Genomic DNA, 17902 nt, shown 5'->3' with positions numbered 1-17902 from the left:
TTAATTACTGTGAGTGAGGTAATAAAATCCCTGTACTATGAAAAAGAAAATGGAGGCAAACAATTATTGCCTAATGCCCATAGTAATTGTCAGAGCCAGTACTCACTCAAAATTGTCAGACATAAAAGTTCATATAGAAATTTTATTTCTTTATTTAAATATCTGCACGAAAAAAGAAAAAAAAGTATCTGTGCGAGTAGTCCTTGTAAGGGGATGGCTGAGGCTTAAGGCAGTGGCTGTGATAGACCCATGGCAGTCTAGCCACAGGCCATGCAACAAAGCCTGTTCAGTGCACAGCCGCTGACTATTAAGTGGGTCATTAAAGTCACTAGGTTATAGGTCAAATCAAAACTACAGGGACTACATCCCAACAAACCAAGTTAAGCAAAAACAGATTTCTAGTGTTAACTGCTGTTTACTTAATTGATAATAATTATAATAATTACTGGTATTAAATCTAGTTTTTATGCCTGTCATACTCTATTAGAACTAAAGCTAAAAACACCAGAATTTATTTTGAGGTCATCATTTATGAAGCAAATATTTCATAGATCTTCTTTAACCATGAGTTGTTATTTTGGAGAAAAATGATAAAAAATTAAGCTAGGCTACAACATTTCTTCCCGTTTCTTAGATGTGCTCTCATTACTTCTCTTGGGAATCTGTTTCTATCATCTTTTTAAAATCTATTTCAAAGTCAAGGTTAAGGGGAAGGGAAAAGAGAAATAGAACAGGAAAGTAAATATTGATTGCGATACAGACTTAAAACTATGGTTTGCTAAGAAATCCATGGCCTATACTTCAGGCATTCAAGAAAACTCCAAACCAAAATATATCTGTCAGTGCGTGTAGTTATGGTCTATTAGACACTTTGAATAGAATTGCTTCTAAATTTCCAAACAACCCATTGATATTATTTCTTTGAAATTCTTCCTACAAAACTTGATTCCTTGGAGTTTAGATGAAACAGGTAATGAATATTTGATTTTAGTATGATATATTGAGATGCTTTTTAACAATCTATGATATTTCCTTGAAGATCAGTTTCATCTCTTAATTACAGATGCTTTCTGCTTTATTATTTGTAACGGAAAATTAAAGAATGGACAGGCTATGGAGTGTGAAACCTACTAACTTTAACTCACAAGTTCACTGTGCATGCTACATAACTGGCACTACTTCGTAGGATTTTTTTTTAATGCCATTTTGTAAGTATTATGATACAAAATTTTTATTATCTAGGAATCTGCTAGTGAAGCTCACTCTGGAGCTCACTGTTGGGTTTCTGCATGGCTCACTGCTGTTAGTACAGGATGCCTTCAACTCTGAGAGTCACTTGTATCAAATCAACCCCAGCACATTATTTATGTCTTCAAGTTTCCTAATTCACTTTTTGTTATTGATTTTTGGATTTTGCTTTTGACCTATAAGACTCTGAATGGCCTATGCACATTTAAAGTAACTATTCAAAATTCCCTGGTTGGTTTTCAGGAGCAGGGCTGACTCTGTGAGCTGCCCCTAGGTCTCGTGTCATTATGATTACCCCCTAGGCTTTTCCATCTATTGCTCCTTCTACCTTCAGAATTAATAGATTGAGAAGATTAGGTCAATTGGCATTTCTAAGGCAAGTCTGAATTAATTTTCTTTGGCTTGTCTTGTTGAATTTCACACTCCCTGAACATTTCTCACTGATAAGCAGATTATGATGCTGGCTCATGTTCAGGGAAAGCAACTCCAAATGTGTTTACAGAGTTCTATTGTTACCTTTTAGTACCATCAACTGCAATAAGCATTATCGTTTATAAAGTTAAAGCTCTTCATTTTAAATTTGTGTCAAGAGGCTAATATAACTGTGATTTTAATTACTAAAAATCAATTTCAAATTAATGTGAAATTTAACCGTGGGAGATGTGTAGGAACCCAGAGACAATCAGCTTGGCCTTTACCTTAGGTGTTGTCCTCTGTAAAAGACATTAGCATAATGCTTGTTTTCTAGATCAGTGGCTTTCAAACTAGGGTCTATGAAAAGCTAAAGTCAAAACAGAGTTCCTGGGGATTTATTATTGAAATTTAAGTCATGGTAAATCAAACTTGCAAATAGTACAAATAATTTTTTTTTTCAATTTCCTACTTAAAGTAGCTACATAGAGAGAACAATCATAAAAAGCCACTGGTTTCAGTGTTTCAGAAATCATTGGTGTCATTAAGCAGAGCAATTTCAGGAGAGCTGTAGAGGAAATTCATATCACAAGAGGTTTGAGAGAGAGAGAATAGAGAGGAAATAGTAGAATAAGAATACAGAGCATTCTCAGAAAATGTTTGCAAAATGAATATGAAAACAACTGAAAAACATTTGGCAGTTAAGGTAATTTTTGTAACTCGTTAAAATGGGACGGCGTTTGAATCTTCATAGGTATTAGTGTAACAGAGGCAGTATAAACATTCTACATGAATATCCTAAAAAAGGTGAGAGTTAACAGTGTGTGCCAACTCTCTAAGTGGGTGTGGAATCAGACTAATGGGGGTCAATCATGGAGAAATGGAGGGATACTGTAACTGAGCTATTTCTTTTAAAGTCATCAAAGGGAACTGACGGAAAATGCAAGACATAAAAAAACTGCAATGAAACAGGTTCTAGATCCGTTGGTCTCAAGGTCACCACTTCTCCTCCAAGGGCCCAGTCTGTCTTTTAATGCACTCATGCACCGATAGCAGAATTTTACCAGTCAATTACCCTCTTCTGCAGACACACTTTCTGTACTTGGTTTCTAGGACACCACTGTTTCCACTGTTTTGGATTTGCCCTTCACCTTATTCTCTGTATACTTTGGTGGCTCCCCTCCTCCCGCTTCTGAGTGTCTCAGAGCCCTGCCCTTGAATCTCTTCTCCCAGATGCTACCTAGATTTCAGGGCATTAAACTACACAATGATGGATTCCCAATATATATCTCCAGATATAACCACCCTCCCTTTCAGGACCCATTAATTAAATTACCTTCCTGGTATTGATATTTAGATGCCAAATAAGCATCTTAAACTTCTTCTAACTAAAGCAGGACTCTTAGTTTCCATTCTCAATCTACATCAGCCAGGATTCCCCATTCCCTCTTTCATTCAGGCCCCAAACCAAGGAATCAAAAGGTTAGACACAAATCATCTCTTTCCTCCAACTTCTTTATTTAATCTGTCAACATGTCATATCAGCTCTACTATCTAGATAGTAAATATCCCAAATCTTGCCATTCGTTACTGCTTCCTTGGCTGTGTACCCAGGTCTAAGCTACCATTATCTCTAGCTTTGTTTTCATTCTTTATCCACTGAAGTCAGTTCTCGCATAACAATTGGAATGATTTTTTAAAAAAATCATAGGTCAGATCAAGCTATCCCTCTGCTGAAAATGTCCAATCAGTCTTCTTCCCACTCAGAATACAATCTCCATCTTTGCTGTTTGGCCTGAGATGAACCGATTTCTGCCTAGTCCTCAACTGTCAGCATCCCTAGATACTTGGAGAGGAAGTTTTCACCATTCAGACTAAGGAACCATTGGTTGAAGGAAGTCGAAGTGTTTACTAGTCCTTCCTGGAGAGGTGAGGAAATAGAGAAAATTCTCCTCACGACTACCTCTAACTTCTGTAGAATATTTGGTAGGTGCCATGGCAGGAAGGATCGAAATTCTAAATGACTCTCCCTTCAATCTCTTGAAAAAAGAAAACGAACAAAAAGAACGTCTCTACTTCCTCAGTACAGCTTTCTTAGCTAGATGTTGAATCGGATTCAATTAATTTATCTACAGATATGAATGATCATGACAACTATTGTTACTACTACTATAGCCGAAATCAACGATAATAAAAATAATTACTATGTATTGAGTGCCTAACTCTTTTAAGTACATTTGAGCCTTACTGCAATGCATTTTAGAAAGTATTAGGGGAGCTAAAATTTTGCCTAAAACCAGAAAGCAAGCAACTAGCAGGAATGAAATCCAGTTCTATGAACTCTAAGCCTAAATTCCTAAATTTCAGGTGAAATTTTGGGCCATGTAGATTAATATATTTTTGAAAAAGCTTGCTATGAACTAGATGCATCCACAGCCTGTTTTCTTCTTCTTTTTCTTTCTTTCTTCCTTCTTTTTTTTTTTTTTTAAGAATTCAAACATCACTCCCAATATCTAGTTGCTATTTTTATTATGTTTCTCTTAAGTCTTTGGGATATTGTTAAAGCAGGGTGCCTCAGCGGATAAAGGCAATCAATTTTAATTACAAAATTTCCCATACATTATGTATTTTATTTTTCAAAAGCCAAAAAGAAAAAAAAAAGTTATGACTGAGTTTGAGGTAAAAGATAGTCTAAGCAGTTTGACTAATTTTAACATTATAATGAAGGTTATTGTTACATTTTAAAATAATAATTTGAGGGATGACTGGGTGGTTCAGTTGGTTAAGTCGCTGCCTTCAGCTCAGGTCATGATCCCAGGATCCTGGGATTGAGTCCCATATTAGGCTCCTTGCTCAGCAGGGAGCCTGCTTCTCTCTCTGCCTCTGCCTGCCACTCTGCCTGCTTGTGCACTCTCTCTCTCTCACAAATAAATAAATAAAATCTTAAAAAAATAAAATAGTAATTTTAGCAACACACAAGATAACAACATTGTTTAAGTAGTTAAAATTAAGATGGAAGATATAGATCTGCAGTATCTTTTCATGTATATTTGCCAATCATTCTACGATGCATGGATAATTTTCTTACTTAAATACCTGGTGTTAGTGAGAAAACTAGTGACCCAGAGCTGTATTTGCCTCTTTTAAAGACAAGTAATCTGCATGTGTAGCTAAATCATCTATGTTTCATGTTCAAGTGAAAAAGAGAACAGTGTCTCTTTCTTTAGCTGGTACTTCACAACCACCTGATCAGTGGAAACGCATGATAAAGTTTCCTTCAGGTGTCTGGTGTCTGAACATATTATTACATGAAATAGGGAACAAACTGGAAATAAAAATCACATAGCTTCTTTACCAGCAAAAAAAGGGAAGATGAAGGTTATAATGGAGGAGGAGGCTGAGGTCCTTTTCATGCAATAGATTTTATTCTAATTCTAAACAAATTACGACTTTTGTTCATGTGATAATCTAATATGAGCCCCATTTAGATCTCTGAATTTGTGGAGGTACAGGATTTTAAAACTAAGGCATGGACAGGGTGAGGGGTGTTCGTAAATTGTAAATGACAACTGTACCCTATAAAATTCATGCCTGGTGTTATCAGGGAAAGTAATTTTATTACCTTGGTAAATAAAACCATGAATTGTAGAAATAGAACAGTTTTTCACTATTTTCCATTCATTTAGGGTGACCTTTTCTGACCTGTCAAAAGGTGATTCATCTTTCAAACCTTATCCTAATGCATTTCTTTTTGGTCTTCTCAGCTGACTGCAATAACTCCTTCCACAAAATGTCCATATGACATAATCAAGACTTCTCTTCTGGGGTTCATATACTACCTTTGACGGTAATTACTTGTCCATTCATTTTCTCTATCCCCTGTACCTGCCAATGTCCTTGAGGGCAGTGAATAAATGTTATACTACTTTCTTGATCTATTAGAAAGAATGTCAACTAAAATAAATGTATTGTTTGTAATTTGTTTTTTAAAAAGAACACAACACAAAGTACTTGGCACTTAAAAATGCACAATAAGAGAGTAGATCTCATGTTAAGTGTCCTTAGCAAACTACACACACACACACACACACACACACACACACAGAGTAAGGAAACACCACAACCACCACCACCACCACCACCGACAATTTTGTGACATTTTCTTTAATGATATTTCTACCATATAGATTTCTACTCTCATTGCCTAATTTTTGTTTAATATTTTATTTATTTATTTGACAGAGAAAGAGACAGCTTGAGAGAGAACACAAGTAGGGTAGTGAAGAGGAGAGGGGGAAGCAGGCTCAGCTGAGCAAGGAGCCCGATGCAGGGGCTCGATGAGACCTGAGCGGAAGGCAGAGGCTTAACAACTGAGCCACCCAGGTGCCCACCTCATTGCCTCATTCTGTGTATTTGATGTGTTTAGTGGGAAATAGTGAAAATCTATCACCAGCTGTACATGAAAAGTATAATATAACAACTTAAGAATTAGTTTTTTTTACTTTGCACATAACTAAATAAACTATATTAATGTTGAGCTAGTGTTATAATTAGGAGCTACTTACAATTAAGTTTCTTAAAATACAGAACTATGTTTTACTTTATGTAATACACAGAATAGTTTTTAAAAAGAGCTTTATGACATTCTGAAAACACCTATGCAATTTCATATTGTATTCTGAGAATCCAACATATCTCTGATTTCTAGTTGAAGACATATAGCATAGAAAGAAGTAAATGATTTGTTAAACTCAAGTGTTTGTTAAGTGCATTATGCTTTACAAATAATGATGAGGTCTTTGATAAGCAAGTTAAAATGGTATTCCTTTCCAAATGGTTTTCAGAGAGTAAAAGTAGTTGAATGTGTAAATGACTTCAAACTGAAAAATAATTAGCTAAAAATGAGAGGAGGAAGTATTATTCAATTAAATTTGATAAGATGGCTAAAATAGAACTGAGAGAAGAGGATGTATATAGGTTCGAAGTCGTATCCTGGGTGTGCGAGGACAGTCATGATGTCGTGAACCAGGATGACAGCTATCCATGCAAAATATATTAATATATAAATATGTAACATATGGTATAAGTGATCGCAATATATGAAATAAGTATACAGTAAAACAATGTACTTCATCAATAGGCCAAGAAATATTTATATACGAGGCTAACAAGCTGCACTTAATAATCCAAAAATCAATCATTTGAAATATTTAATTGGCTTGGATATTTAATCTACTATATTTAAGCTTTTTCAAAGACATGACACTGAGACCACAGATCTCAAATCTTCTGGAAAAATTTCTTAGTATCATGGGGACACTCTACCATTGATATTCTTTAACTAGTTGGAAATATTTTTAATAAGTATTTCAAAAGCTAAAACTTGTTCTAGTGTATAAAAACATAATAAAGCTACCAATAGATATGAAATAATCTGCTGTTGGAATGAATTATACTTCACACTCTCTTGAATCCTAAAAGCATATACTTAACAATCTGGATCTTGACAGATAAGTATAATATTAAAATAATTTATGTTGACTTAACCTTTGAGTATATTGAATAACAGTGAAGTTAAAAATTCATATCTTGATGACTTTATATAATAGAAAAGCATAATTTCTTCATTTCAAGAATCCAAACTTTATATGGGGTTAGGAAATGTCTATTGCAACATAATGTACACATTAAATATTGCTTCTCGAACTTTAATATGCATTCAGATCACCTGGAAATCCTACTAAAATGCAGATTCTGGTTCAGTAGGAATGGGAATTCTGCATTTCATACAAGCTCGAGGTAATGCAGATGTTTCTGGTCCATGGGTGGACTACATTTTTAGTAGCAAAACCTTAAATGGAATTAGTTAAGTTTTAATGATCTGTCTTAAAGGGAAAAGAGTAGGATGAAAAAAAGAAGGGGAAAGTGAAAGATCTGGTCAAAGATCAACTGGGTAATAACGTTAATTAATGTGTAACAATAGTTAGATACAGTACTGTTTCTTTCTTACCATATGGGTTTGGTACAATCCCCCAAATCAACACACACTTTCAGCTTCAGACACGGTAAATTTTCAGGCTGATTTTAAGCCTACATGAAAAAATGGTATTGCAAAGCAAAATCTGAGATATTAAGGCCATTTTCTATAGCATATGTTCTAATTAAACAAGAGGATCCACTGGTAGGTTGACTAGCAATTTAAAAGCACTTTTGTTTGTTCAATTGTTTGTTTCAATGGAGTGGACCCACATGCTTTTAACATTTTTTCCTCTAAACTTTTCAATACAAATGCAGCAAGCATCTGTCTTCCTCTGTACTGTGTTTTATATCTAACCTATCCCTCCCACAGGCATCAAAGCTGAACATGATGGTCATGCTGTTCCATGCAGCCCTGAAAGACAAACAAAAGAACAAACACACCCCAGCAACTTAAAACTTAGAGCCAAGGGAGCTCTCCAGGTTGCACGATGCCTCTCTGATCCTCCCAGTAAATATAAAAGCTGCTTCCTTCAGTAACTGAAAACAATCATAACTGTCTTTCCCCGAATCTTGTTGAACCTCTGGGGATAGAGGAAAGGCAGTGTATAGAAATGTACACCAAAGTGTCCACGGATGGATTTGATTTACACAGTATTCGGCTATAACCTGTGAAGATTAGATAATGGGTTTTCTTAGATAAAGTTTCTGCTTCCAGCAGAAGACCTTCTGACATCTTTAAATGGTATATCTATAAAATTCTGTTTTTCTAATGGATAACTGATCAAAAACATTGTTGAGCTGCATCATAGTTTGTATAATACTTCATGTATAAATATGTGTCATCATCATGTGATCACATGTGTATGTCTGTAAATTATAGTAAAATTTTGAAATCACATCCATTTTATCTTATTGATATAAGCTAAGGGAAAATGCAGCTGTATCTACAATTCAGTAATTTCAGAGCCCATGTTCTTCAGATGAGAAAGTCAATTTCAAGAGTAAAATCTCATTGTAAAAAGCTGTAAGGAATTTTTGGTATTAAAACTAACAAGCCAGGTTATTTGTTATGATTTACTAATGAAGTTGAATTTTAAACAGAATTGGAAAAAAAACTGTGCATTATATTTATCATACCAATTTCCATGCATCCATGTGAGATTACTGCTTTTGTGATAATAATTTTGGTTGGTAATAATTTACTGTCTTTAGTCATTACTTTATTATGTCACCAAACCTATACTAGTATTGTTATAAAAGAGGCTATTTGCTGTCATAAATACTCAGCTCTCCCATCCTGATCTTAATTTTGTCTAAATCTTTATTAAACCTACTAATGTAAAGTAAATGTAGTTTTTTAAAGATAAAGGTTTGGGGATTTTTATTTTGATAATGCTGGTTTTTATAAAATAAACAATTGTATTTAAAGTATTTTCCAATTGGCAAGGGAGGTATGATTCCTCGTGTGATCACGTCTGTTAACACTAATTCTATTCTTCTAACAAATTAATTTTCTGCTAATCTTAGCACGTTATTTATCTATAAAGAAATATATATTTTTTCTTTTAATGAACTACTTGTAACCACACTTGAAAAGAAAAAGCTAGTGAAGTGGCTTGGAAATCGTGACTTTGCTGGTAAACAAGGGTCTGGGATATTGAGGTTTCACCTTTTCACTTTTATAGTATCTTTCACTGCCTAGCATTAATTCCACCTAGAGACAGCGAAACATGATAGGTTTTAATTCAAAACATTAAAATTTCAGATTTGCGTTTTGACCACGCATTTATCATGCATATTTTATATGTCAATCACTGTGGTGCAGAGCATAACAATTCCTGGGCTGATGGAAATGTTCTAAATCTACACTCTCCAGGGTTGTAGCCATGAGCCATATCTGACCAGTGAGTAGCAGATATGTGACTACAGTGACTGAGGAAACATTTTTCTCATATTATTTACTTTTAACTAAATTTAACTTGATTGGACAGCAAAGCAAATCCAGGCAAATAGGAATATGACTTTGCTATTAGGAAGAAACCAGCCTCATAATGCTTATTTTTCCTTAGTCACAAAAATACATACCGTTAAAAAAAAATGTACAGTGTCATAAAAGATCATAATTTTAAAGGACAGACAACATTGGGGGTGTCCTGAACAGAGATGTGAACTGAGTGAGGGGGAAACAAAAAGTTCCAGGTAGAGATAAGGAGCTTAGGAAGAGAAAAAGAGGTTATTACACTAATACTGCAAGGAAAAAGTAACTTAGCTTCAAAAGAAAGGCATGAGATTTTAATTTATCACTATAAATGCAATTAGTGGATGTAAACTAATCCACTGAAATTAATATTCCTAAAATAAGAATGAAACAAATATTCTTAAAATAACATGATCAAAAATGATACAACTTTTGATACTGCCACAAAGGCACATCATTTATGCCATTCTTGAGATTTATATTTATCAACTAAAAGCTTATTTGCCAGGGGCACCTGGGTGGCTCAGTGGGTTGAGCCACTGCCTTCGGCTCAGGTCATGGTCTCGGGGTCCTCAGACTGAGCCCTGCATCAGGGTCTCTGCTCTTTGGGGAACCTGCTTCCCCCTCTGTCTCTGCCTGCCTCTCTACCTGCTTGTGATCTCTCTCTTTCTCTCTCTCTCTCTCTGTGTGTCAAATAAATAAATAAAATCTTTTTAAAAAATTTTTTAAAAAGCTTGTCAGTCTTGTTTTGTAAGGCTTGTGCTATTCAAAAGGCTTACACTATTTTGGAGAGGTCCTCGTTGAATATTAATAACCAAAGAATCTTCTGATTGTACCGATAAAGACCCTGAAGAGTAGAGATAGTACTTTCTTCCTCTCACTAGGGCCTTTGACCTCTGGTCCTGCCGCTTATTACATGATGACGCCAAGCCTGGTATTTTTAATACATCAGACATTAGATAAGCAAAAAATAAGACAGACAGAGACACTACCTGTGAACAAAATACCAGTGTTTAATGAGCTAATGGATGAATGGTAGTAGGGCTAAATTTTACTTTTCCCAAAGTTGAAACTACTGGATTTCTTTATGGTAAGTTCATTAAGACTTAAATAGCTTAAATCAGGAAGAAATGTTTTATTTTGTTTTATCTATAATGAATTCAATATCTAGAGGAAATTGAGTAATTAATGTATCCTTTTGAGAGAGATGAGCTAGCAAGTTGAATACTGTAGTTTCCAGAGAGAACTTTGGATTTCTACTCTGAAAATGCTCAATCCCACATACCGGGTGGTCAGAATCAAGTAAAAAGCTGTTCATGTAAAATTAGTAATTATAGATAGGAGAAGCACTGAAATGCATTAACTTTTGTTGACAGGTATATTAAAATATAAATAAAAATAAATAAAATTAAAATATGAATAGTTTTACTATTTATAATTCAAACATTTCTGTAATTTTAAATGATGTATCTTGAAACAGAACAGAAAACTTGACTTTTATCTTTCAGTTAGAATACACATTTAGCATTTGATGTCTATCCCTTAACTTCTTGATTCTTCTCAGTAATATTTAAAAATGTCAAATGAAAGCTAGTTTTTCATTTGGCCTTCTTAAAAATAAGTAGGAAATGGGGGGGGGCTAGAAATGCCACACTGGTAATTTCTATATTCTATCCTACTGAAAAGTATTGAAAAATGACTACACAAGACATTCTCAAGGCCTTAGCCTCTATTCCGGTCATAGTGATCTCTGAAGACTGAATATGTTTTTGATGCTTTAATAACCACTAATACTTGGTGAAAGTTCTGAAAACACTTCTTTTTGGGAAAATAATCCACTCTTGGAGGTTTTGATCTGTGTTATGAGCTAAGTCATAATTCCATAAGTAAAATAAACATATACCTATATATACCTAATATGTACATTATATAACCACTATATTGCTCTGTCTAGAATATAAATTCTTGGGAAAATGTATGTTTCCTGAGAAACAGAAATTCCTTAAACACAGGGAGGATGTCTTACTCATTTTGTTGTCTCATATTTGAGCATATAACAGGCTCTCAATAAATACTAAAAGTGTTTGAATGAATTTGAAGAGTTCATCTCCACCGTCTACTCCTCTGTCCATGTCTTCTGCTCACAATTCTGAATTACTTTCTACTGGCGAAAACTATTTCCAAGGTTTTTGAAGATAAATTTTGAAGTTTGAAAACCCTGGCAACACCTGTAGAGTTCCTGCTGCTCACTATAATTTGACTCCAGCCTCCTACTTCCGGTGCACCTCTCACCACTTTCTGCACAAATCTCTGCTTTACCAAACCAGCAGCACCCTCACCCAGACTGTTAATATACTTCTGTACTTTCTCTCCTCTACTGGTCCTGCCTCAGGCATCTCCCAAGAGTATCCTCTCTCTCTTTTTCTCTGCTAATTCTCCTTCTAAAAACTGTATGAAAAGGAAAAAAAATCTGAATCAAATCAGAAAGAAGGGATCTTACTGGAATTGAAATGTCTACTTTCCACGAGACCCTAGGCAAGTCACTTCCTTAATTTCTTGCTAGTAAAAATTGGGTCAAATCAAACCATGATCAAAACGATTGCTGGAAAACTTAAAAGAGATTAACATAGTTCTTAGTACATGTTAAGAGACCTTAATTTTGTCAATGATAAGATGTGAGGAAAAAATACCTGACATTCCAAAACCCATGCATTAAGTATAACCAAGAGAATAAATATTGAAGTGATATGAAAAAACTAAAAACCAAACAAATACTACCCACCTAAACTTTGAGAAACTTCTTCAGTATCAGTCTCTTCTGAGAGACTTCAGAACCTGTTGGCTATAGAACCTTTAAAGCCCTTATATATATTGCTGATTCTTATAAATATAAAATCCATAAATTTATAAGGGCTTTTATAAAATATTTTTAGGATCCTTGGACTCCAAATGAAAACAACACACCCAGTATGACTTAATGAAAATGAATTAAAAACTAGAGGGGTAGAGTTAAAAATGTATCAGAAGAGTCCTGGGATTTCTCATGAAATGGAAAGCTAAACAACTAAGCATTAATGGCTAAGCTCAGAAAAGTAGAAATCATCATGAGGAAAGCAGATTCTCCAGGAAATACCATTTAAAATAATACAGATCGGGTCCCCTCCCTCTTTGGGACTTTTGAACAATTGTCCAATAACTATCACTCAATAAACTTTGCTTTGCTGACCACCAATAAATAAATAAAATAAAATAAAAATAACATAACATAACATAACATAACATAACATAACATAACATACATAACATCACATAAACAGATATTCTATAAGAGGGATAGTTCTTGCCCTACTTTTGTGTGCAAAGCAGCAACTTTTTTTAAGATGTGACTTTTACAACCACTCAATTTAAATACCTTGATCATTGAATTATTTATTACCGGAAGCATATATGACTTCCATGTGTTTGTAAGGAAGTTTATGCAAAACTCTAATATCTTCCATCAAATAGCCAGAAGGGCAGACTCTTTAGCAGGAATCATCTTTGCCCAGTTCTATTGTGGGCTCCTTCCTCCTATTGTTCCTTTTTTAATTCATTAGCGCCCAGTTTAACTTTGTAACAACTAGAGAGATAAACTGAAAATATGCACATGAAACCCAATTACAGAGGAGGCATTATTACTGCACTTGTATATGCCTGATTAAATTCACATTTGGTTATAATCAAGCATATATCCAGTGACACATCAGATTCAAACTGTATCTAGGATAAATTCTTCAGTGGGGTGGAATAAAGATATCTGACCAGTTAGTCCCATACTGGAGCGGTTCGTTTCATAAGAACTTCCCTTTCCTTGAAGCTTTAGTTCTTGGTCAACTATACATAAGGTGTAGTGCTGTGTGCTGCAGGATATTGAAAATACATGCGCATGCACACATACACACACGCACACCCAGAAGAAAACAGAAAGTCTCTGTCACACTTCCCTTATGACTTCATTCCTTCCATTCACACAACTCCTTTTGCATAGTCACTTATCGATTTTTCCTCTATTAACATTTCATTATATTTGATATAAGTAAATGCAGAAAAGCACAATATCTCAAATCCGATCTGACCTTGAATGAAGTTAGGACGTGAACCTGAATGCCAACTCTATTACTTATCTGTTAAAGTCCAAAATAGGAGTTTTTCCAAAAGAAATCCATCATAAAGATAAGTAACCTCTCATGCAAAGCCTATAATGCTGTAGATCACCTTGGATATATATTCTCAGTTCACTTCCATATAAGTGAGAAAAGAAAAAATTAATTACAGGTAATGATGAAAGAAAAAGCCTATACCTTAGTTTATGGAAGTTTCAAAAAGGGGCTTTTTAGTTTTTCAATTTGATTGTCTCCTATAATCCCCAAAGCAACAACCTTCTACTAATTCTGTCCACATTTATATGGAAGTGAAGCTAGTTTTAAATATTTCTGTTTCAGATTTTACTATATAGATAGTGTTAGCATTTAATGCCAGTGTCATTGATGCCTAAGTTACACATACACACACAGGAATGAGAAACAATGTAACCTTCAAATTTTATACATTTAGATTATTTTGTTCCTTTCTCCCACAAGATTCAAGATGAATCTTTAAAAAAAAAAAACTGATTGGACAGAATACTGTTAAAACAAAAATAGTTGCTAAAGTTAAATAGGGAGGAGTTTTGTTTCGCTTAACAATATTATTTAAGTGCTGTATGATGTTCACCATGTCCCAGGCACTCTTCTAAGCCTTTCAAATATTAATTTATTGATTATTGCACTCATATAAGCATTATAGAAAAGTTAACACATTTAATATTTCTGTTTCACAAATCTTGAGACACTCACAAAAATCACTGTTTCCAAATTAAAACAAGGGGCTGAGACAAAAATTCAGTAGTGAGCACGAAAGATAAAAATAAGCTTTGTAACTTCACTTTCCTCTCCATTATTTTTATGTACTTCATTCTTCATAGGCATGATGAATCTTCAGTGAGCTATTTATCTGTTAGTGACTATCTCTGGTCATCTCCTCATATTACCACCTGTTTAATATTTGCTGAGAATACAATCACTGGAATATTTGCTCAAAAATTACAAGTGAGGAATTAAATTTGCTACCAAAACCCAGGAATGCCATCTTCAGATAAAAGCACATATAATTAGATTATTTGATGTTTTGTAATATTATCATTATTTCTCAAATATATTAATATTCCTGTTTAATAATTTGTTAGATTTAGTGTCCTTTAAATATGAAGTTTTTTTCTTCTAATGATCTCTATAAATAATTGCAAAAACATAGCAAGTAGTTTGTTTCTACTCAAGTAACTTCCTGAGGGAGAACTGATAGTTTATATGGTTCTATAAATTTTTGAAAAGAGTGGCATCGTTGGAACGACTCTGCAGTTCAAATACTTGCAGCATTATGGTAAAAACAAGCATGTCTCGAAAACATAACGAAGAGACACCTTTAATATCAAGGAGGGAATGTCTATCATGAGCCGGCTATAATTACAATGCTGTGATCGGTGTCAGGGAAGAATCGCCAGTTTCAGTGAAGGTGGATCTTTTCTATCAACTGAGGAATCTCCAGAACAGGAGGTCAGCAGAGCCACATCCAAAGCACTATTCAAAAAATGCTTACAAGAAAGCCCCAAAAAGCCTCACGTGACTATTGTTAATTTCATACATTTTGAGATCCTCTAATGAATCTTTGAATAGGTAGTCTGTCATTTATTTAGTAGGTAATGAAAGATGTAAATAACAGTTGGGAGGCAATAATGATAATTTGTTTATTTGATTTTATCAGTTCTTTCTGCGAAATATAAAGATTGAGGCCAGTTGGGGGAAGTGATTCATATTCACGGGAATATAGGTAGACGTTATTATATTTTTACAGTATTAATAATTGTAATAAAGATGTATTTGTTTTAAAAGTGTCAAAAATCATCACTAAAAAGCAAAATGTAAGAGAAAATCACACATATGATATTATTTCATGTATACTAAATGTCCAGAAGAGTCAAATCTATAAGGCGAATCTATAAAGACAGGTAGTGACTTAATGGTGACTTGGGGCTAGGGTTTGGGGGTTGGGGAGAAGAAACCAACAGTGACTAGACACAAGACTTCGCTGGACTGATAAAAATGTTCTAAAATTGGCTTATAGTGATGGTTGCACAAGTTGCTATATTTACTGAAAACTGTGGAATTGTACAATATGAATGGTGAATAATATGTATAATATGCCTCAATAAATAAAAAAACAAAGGGATCACAAACTTTTAAAGGAAAAGTTGACGTGATTTACTATTTAATCTTGTGACAGTTTGTTATGAAGTTGAAACAAATTTTTTAGATACATTACTTACTGCCTATGAGACTCAAGTTTCCTCATCAATGGAAGGAGGATATGAGCAACATTTATTTCATACGGCTGTTTGAGGATTTAAAACAAAATCCTTGAGTAAAATAATGTGTGGAATGTATTTAATGCATAATAATTATTACATATAGCAGGTCCGGTACTAATATCAATTAGCCGAAACTAAAGGGAATCATAACAGGAGGGGAATAAAGAAAGAAATCCATCCTTGAAAAACGGACTAGTAAAGAATCATACTCAGAACATGAAAGTAAGTTTGTACTCGTTAGAATTCTCACTCAGAACCTCTCACCCCTGAGAGATGAGAAACTACATTTATCTCTTAATTCTGGCAGAAGACACACTCCAAGGAAGAAAAGAAGGAAGAAAGGGAGGAAGACGGGGAGCATGAGGGACCCAGAAAGACACACAGACAGGAAGACAGAAATCTTTGCAACTTCAAATTTGAAATGTCTCTGATCAGGAGTTAGAGAAAACTACAGTGAAAATGTACTGTGAAAAGTCTCTCTGCATGTGTGACAAATACTATTAAAATATTATAATAAATTCCTTAAAGTTTTGAACATATTTTCAAAGATAAATTCTGGGTGAATACATTTTGATGTATATTTATGCAATGTTTCATATCAGTCATTAACATACTTTTGTCTCTTTTTCAAATCAATCCTGATTCTTGGCATGAGTGTTGAAAGATTAAAAAAAAAAAAAAAATCCTAGCTGAGCCACATAGGAGTTGTGTGGCCTTGAAAAAAGACTCAGACACTCAGCTTTAATTTTCTCAGAAATGCAGATAAAAATCAAATTCACACATTTTTTGTGGGTTTTGAACACACTATTTTATGTGAAATTATAAATTTATATGGTTATAGGCAAAGAAAAGTATTGTTTTTATTATTCTCTCTATAACAAGTAAGAAAATGACAGGCAAAACCTACGTTAGAAATGTGAGGATGAACAGAAAATTACACCTGTGTGATGTCACTCTGTAGGGATTTTCTGTGCACCTTACAGCAGCGGAAGGACAATGGGCAAAATAAAAGAAAGAAATCAAATTTAAGAAATAGCAAGGACTGCATACATCAAAGGGAACTTAAATGCCCTATTCCATTTTGCTGGCTGTCGAGCTGCTTATTTGCATGTCTGCTAACAGCGTCAATTATATATGCGATGAAGAGCATTTTATTAATATGATCTATGTATTCATAGATCTATGTATTCATATTTGATCTATGGCAAAATGTATGTTTTTAATGTTTTAATCTTATTTTTTTGTACAAAGAAGGAAAACTATTTCTAGGCTCTATCCATTATTATAGGAGTAATTGTTCCCCCAAAAAGCTCATTTTCTAAAAAATAGTGCTGAAAAAGAATATTAAATTTCTTTTATTTGAAATACTTCAAATTATTTTCAAAGAATATTTAGCAGGAGTTTCATAGAGAGCCCAGTAATTTACATGTATTGGGTTATTACCCAGGGCCTTAGGTCCCTGGTAGATTCCATAGATAGGCTTCACAGGGTCTGTGGAAACTCTGAAAAATTTGCAATTTAAAAAAAATATATATATATTTGCGAGTATATGACTTTTTCTGGAGAGTGAGCCTACAGTTTTTAAATGATACTCAATGGAGTCAGAACACAGAAAGCTTAAGTGCTGCTGGTTATAAAATGAAATACATATAGTAACATATGTATTTGTTATATTAATAACCATTTATATGCTTGAGGCTATTGAATATTTCTGAAATGACTAAAGTAATTGCTAAAAGGCACAATATCACATGTATGCATTTAACCCATATATTTAAGAATAATCCCTTAACTGTACCAATTAATAGTTATGATTCATAAATAGATTAATTTGAACACCCATC

At 34.0% G+C, this 17902-nt stretch overlaps 1 protein-coding gene across 5 annotated transcripts in view; it reads right to left on the bottom strand.

The window, feature by feature from the left end:
• The window catches only part of PCDH9 (protocadherin 9), an 896718-nt gene that overhangs the window by 846796 nt on the left and 32020 nt on the right, over nt 1–17902 (bottom strand). The gene's annotated exons all lie outside the window — the stretch shown is intronic.

The sequence above is a fragment of the Mustela erminea genome, chromosome 15 (genome assembly GCF_009829155.1).
Source record: "Mustela erminea isolate mMusErm1 chromosome 15, mMusErm1.Pri, whole genome shotgun sequence".
NCBI classification, from domain to species: domain Eukaryota; kingdom Metazoa; phylum Chordata; class Mammalia; order Carnivora; family Mustelidae; genus Mustela; species Mustela erminea.
This window is presented reverse-complemented; position numbering and strand designations above follow the sequence as displayed.